We start from the raw sequence: 5,368 nt of genomic DNA on the forward strand, positions 1-5,368 counted from the left end.
TAGCAGAGCATGGTTTCGATCAACGGACCTTTGGGTTATGCGCCCACACGCTTCCGCTGCGCCACTCTGCTGCGAGAATGTCGCATCTTGCTCCAGGCTATGACTGTAGTGTGAGACATTATTGTGTTTAAATAAAACGGGGTCTCGTCCCCCGGACATCTGGATTATCGGCCCGGGATGTTTCCACTGCGCTAATCTGCTGCGAGGGGAAGGGCGTATTGCACCAGGCTCTGGCTGTAGTGTGAGACATTATTGTGTTTAAATAAAATGGGGTCTCGTCCCCCGGACATCTGGATTATCGGCCCGGGATGTCTCAACTGCGCTAATCTGCTGCGAGGGGAAGGGCGTATTGCACCAGGCTCTGGCTGTAGTGTGAGACATTATTGTGTTAAAATGACTTTAGCAGAGCGTGGTTTCGATCCACGGACCTCTGGGTTATGTGCCCAGCACGCTTCCACTGCGCCACTCTGCTGCTGTGAGTGCGCGACTTGCTCGAGGCTCTGGCTGTGGTGTGAGACATTTTGTGTTGAAATAACTTTAGCAGAGCGTGGTTTCGAACCACGGACCTCTGGGTTTTGGGCCCAGCACGCTTCCACTGCGCCACTCTCCTGCGAGAACGTCGCGTCTTGCTCCAGGCTCTGACTGTAGTGTGAGACATTATTGTGTTTTAAAAACCGTTAGTAAAACGGGGTCTCGTAGCCGGACATCTGGATTATTGGCCCGGCATGCTTCCTTTGCGCTACTCTGCTGCGAGGGCAGGGCGTATTGCACCAGGCTCTGGCTGTAGTGTGAGACATTATTGTGTTAAAATAACTTTAGCAGAGCGTGGTTTCGAACCACGGACCTCTGGGTTATGGGCCCAGCACGCTCGAACTGGGCCACTCTGCTGCGGTGAGATGGCGTCTTGCTCGAGGCTCTGGCTGTAGTGTGAGACATTTTGTGTTGAAACAACTTTAGCAGAGCGTGGTTTCGATCCACGCACCTCTGGGTTATGGGCCCAGCACGCTACCACTGTGCCACTCTGCTACGGTGACAGGGCGTCCTGCTCGAGGCTCTGGCTGTAGTGTGAGACATTTTGTGTTGAAATAACTTTGGCGGAGCATGGTTTCGACCGACGGACTTCTGGCTTTTCGCCCCAGCACGCTTCCACTGCGCCACTCTGCTGCGGTGATTGGGCGTCTTATACCAGGCTCTGGCTGTATTTTGAGACTTTATTGTGTTATGTAACTTTAGCAGAGCGTGGTTTCATTCCACGGACCTCTGGGTTGTGGGCCCAGCACGCTTCCAGTGCGCCACTCTGCTGCGAGAACGTCGCATCTTGCTCCAGGCTCTGACTGGAGTGTGAGACATTATTGTGTTTTAGAACCGTTAGTAAAACGGTGTCTCGTAGCCCGGACATCTGGATTATCGGCCCGGCATGCTTCCACTGCGCTACTCTGCTGCGAGGGCAAGGCGTATTGCACCAGGCTCTGGCTGTAGTTGGAGGCATTGTGTTGAAATAACTTTAGCAGAGCGTGGATTCGATCCACGGACCTCTGGGTTATGGGCCCAGCACGCTTGAACTGCGCCAATCTGCTGCGAGCGTGCGCTGCTTGCTCCAGGCTCTGGCTGTAGAGTGAGACATTTTTGTATTAAAATACTTTTAGCAGAGCGTGGTTTCGATCCACGGACCTCTGCGTTATATGCCCAGCACGCTACAACTGTGCCACTCTGCTGCGGTGAGAGGGCATCCTGCTCGAGGCTCTGGCTGTAGTGTGAGACATTTTGTGTTGAAATAACTTTAGCGGAGCATGGTTTCGATCCACGGACTTCTGGCTTTTCGCCCCAGCACGCTTCCACTGCGCCACTCTGCTGCGGTGATTGGGCGTCTTATACCAGGCTCTGGCTGTATTTTGAGACGTTATTGTGTTATGTAACTTTAGGAGAGCGTGGTTTCATTCCACGGACCTCTGGGTTATGGGCCCAGCACGCTTCCACTGCGCCACTCTGCTGCGAGAACGTCGCATCTTCCTCCAGGCTCTGACTGTAGTGTGAGACATTATTGTGTTTTAGAACCGTTAGTAAAACGGTGTCTCGTAGCCCGGACATCTGGATTATCGGCCCGGCATGCTTCCACTGCGCTACTCTGCTGCGAGGGCAGGGCGTATTGCACCAGGCTCTGGCTGTAGTTTGAGACATTGTGTTGAAATAACTTGAGCAGAGCGTGGATTCGATCCACGGACCTCTGGGTTATGGGCCCACACGCTTCCGTTGCGCCACTCTGCTGCGAGAACGTCTCATCTTGCTCCAGGCTATGACTGTAGTGTGAGACATTATTGTGTTTAAATAAAACGGGGTCTCGTCCCCCGCACATCTGGATTATCGGCCCGGGATGTTTCCACTGCGCTAATCTGCTGCGAGGGGAAGGGCGTATTGCACCAGGCTCTGGCTGTAGTGTGAGACATTATTGTGTTAAAATAACTTTAGCAGAGCGTGGTTTCGATCCACGGACCTCTGGGTTATGGGCCCAGCACGCTTCCACTGCGCCACTCTGCTGCTGTGAGAGCGCGACTTGCTCGAGGCTCTGGCTGTGGTGTGAGACATTTTGTGTTGAAATAACTTTAGCAGAGCGTGGTTTCGATCCACGGACCTCTGGGTTATGGGCCCAGCACGCTTCCACTGCGCCACTCTGCTGCGAGAACGTCGCGTCTTGCTCCAGGCTCTGACTGTAGTGTGAGATATTATTGTGTTTTAAAAACCGTTAGTAAAACGGGGTCTCGTAGCCCGGACATCTGGATTATTGGCCCGGCATGCTTCCACTGCGCTAATCTGCTGCGAGGGGTAGGGCGTATTGCACCAGGCTCTGGCTGTAGTGTGAGACATTATTGTGTTAAAATAACTTTAGCAGAGCGTGGTTTCGATTCACGGACCTCTGGGTTATGGGCCAAGCACGCTCGAACTGCGCCACTCTGCTGCGGTGAGATGGCGTCTTGCTCGAGGCTCTGGCTGTAGTGTGAGACATTTTGTTTTGAAATAACTTTGGCGGAGCATGGTTTCGACCGACGGACTTCTGGCCTTTCGCCCCAGCACGCTTCCACTGCGCCACTCTGCTGCGGTGATTGGGCGTCTTATACCAGGCTCTGGCTGTATTTTGAGACTTTATTGTGTTATGTAACTTTAGCAGAGCGTGGTTTCATTCCACGGACCTCTGGGTTGTGGGCCCAGCACGCTTCCACTGCGCCACTCTGCTGCGAGAACGTCGCATCTTGCTCCAGGCTCTGACTGCAGTGTGAGACATTATTGTGTTTTAGAACCGTTAATAAAACGGTGTCTCGTAGCCCGGACATCTGGATTATCGGCCCGGCATGCTTCCACTGCGCTACTCTGCTGCGAGCGTGCGCTGCTTGCTCCAGGCTCTGGCTGTATTTTGAGACTTTATTGTGTTATGTAACTTTAGCAGAGCGTGGTTTCATTCCACGGACCTCTGGGTTATGGGCCCAGCACGCTACCAATGTGCCACTCTGCTGCGGTGAGAGGGCGTCCTGCTCGAGGCTCTGGCTGTATTATGAGTCATTATTGTGTTAAGAAAACGTTAGCCGACCCCGGTTTCGATCCACGGACCTCTGATTTATGGGCCCACAAGAGAACACTGCGGCACTCTGCTGCGAGGGTAGCGAGTCTTCCTCCAGGCTCTGGCTGTAGTGTGAGATATTATTGTGCTGAAATAAACTTAGCAGAGCGTGGTTTCGATCCACGGACCTCTGGGTTATGGGCCCAGCACGCTTCCATTGCGCCACTCTGCTGCGAGAACACCGCATGTTGATCCAGGCTCTAACTGTAGTGTGGGACATTATTGTGTTTAAAAAGGTTACTAAAACGGGGTCTCGTCCCCCGGACATCTGGATTACTTGTCAGGCATGCTTCCACTGCGCTACTCGGCTGCGAGTGCAGGGCGCCTTGCTCGAGGCTCTGGCTGTAGTGCGAGTCATTTCGTGTTGAAATTACTTTAGCAGAGCGTGGTTTCGATCCACGGCCCTCTAGGTTATGGGCCCAGCACGCTCCCACTGCGCCAATCTGCTGCTGTGAGGGCGCGTCTTGCTCGAGGCACTGGCTGTAGTGTGAGACATTTTGTGTTGAAATAACTTTAGCAGAGCGTGGATTCGACCCACGGACCTCTGGGTTATGGGCCCAGCAGGCTTCAACTGCGCCACTCTGCTGCGAGAGCGGCGCTGCTTGCTCGAGTCTCTGGCTGTAGTGTGAAACATTTTGTGTTGAAACAACTTTAGCAGAGCGTGGTTTCGATCCACGGACCTCTGGGTTATGGGCCCAGCACGCTACCACTGTGCCACTCTGCTGCGGTGAGAGGGCGTCCTGCTCGAGGCTCTGGCTGTAGTGTGAGACATTTTGTGTTGAAATAACGTTAGCGGAGCATTGTTTCGACCGACGGACTTCTGGCTTTTCGCCCCAGCACGCTTCCACTGCGCCACTCTGCTGCGGTGATTGGGAGTCTTATACCAGGCTCTGGCTGTATTTTGGGACTTTATTGTGTTATGTAACTTTAGCAGAGCGTGGTTTCATTTCACGGACCTCTGGGTTGTGGGCCCAGCACGCTTCCACTGCGCCACTCTGCTGCGAGAACGTCGCATCTTGCTCCAGGCTCTGACTGCAATTTGAGACATTATTGTGTTTTAGAACCGTTAGTAAAACGGTGGCGGTAGAGGTGGGATCCCTCGCTGTGTCCGAGGGAAAAGCCAACCCTGGAGGGTAAACAGATGATGATGATGATGATGATAGTAAAACGGTGTCTCGTAGCCCGGACATCTGGATTATCGGCCCGGCATGCTTAAACTGCGCTACTCTGCTGCGAGGGCAGGGCGTATTGCACCAGGCTCTGGCTGTAGTGTCAGACATTATTGTGTTAAAATAACTTTAGCAGAGCGTGGTTTCGATCCACGGACCTCTGGGTTATATGCCCAGCACGCTACCACTGTGCCACTCTGCTGCGGTGAGAGGGCGTCCTGCTCGAGGCTCTGGCTGTAGTGTGAGACATTTTGTGTTGAAATAACTTTAGCGGAGCATGGTTTCGACCCACGGACTTCTGGCTTTTCGCCCCAGCACGCTTCCACTGCGCCACTCTGCTGCGGTGATTGGGCGTCTTATACCAGGCTCTGGCTGTATTTTGAGACGTTATTGTGTTATGTAAGTTTAGCAGAGCGTGGTTTCATTCCACGGACCTCTGGGTTATGGGCCCAGCACGCTTCCACTGCGCCACTCTGCTGCGAGAACGTCGCATCTTCCTCCAGGCTCTGACTGTAGTGTGAGACATTATTGTGTTTTAGAACCGTTAGTAAAACGGTGTCTCGTAGCCCGGACATCTGGATTATCGGCC

General features: G+C 53.4%; 2 non-coding genes across 2 annotated transcripts; both read right to left on the bottom strand.

Moving 5' to 3' along the window:
- Positions 1-538: 538 nt before the first annotated feature.
- On the bottom strand, positions 539-610 carry TRNAL-CAA (transfer RNA leucine (anticodon CAA)). Its single transcript has one exon. It is a non-coding gene; the product is annotated as a tRNA-Leu (tRNA).
- Positions 611-4,909: 4,299 nt separating this feature from the next.
- Positions 4,910-4,981, bottom strand: TRNAI-UAU (transfer RNA isoleucine (anticodon UAU)). Its single transcript has one exon. It is a non-coding gene; the product is annotated as a tRNA-Ile (tRNA).
- Between the last annotated feature and the right edge of the window lie 387 nt (positions 4,982-5,368).

The sequence above is a fragment of the Anabrus simplex genome, chromosome 8, assembly GCF_040414725.1.
Source record: "Anabrus simplex isolate iqAnaSimp1 chromosome 8, ASM4041472v1, whole genome shotgun sequence".
Classification (NCBI taxonomy): domain Eukaryota; kingdom Metazoa; phylum Arthropoda; class Insecta; order Orthoptera; family Tettigoniidae; genus Anabrus; species Anabrus simplex.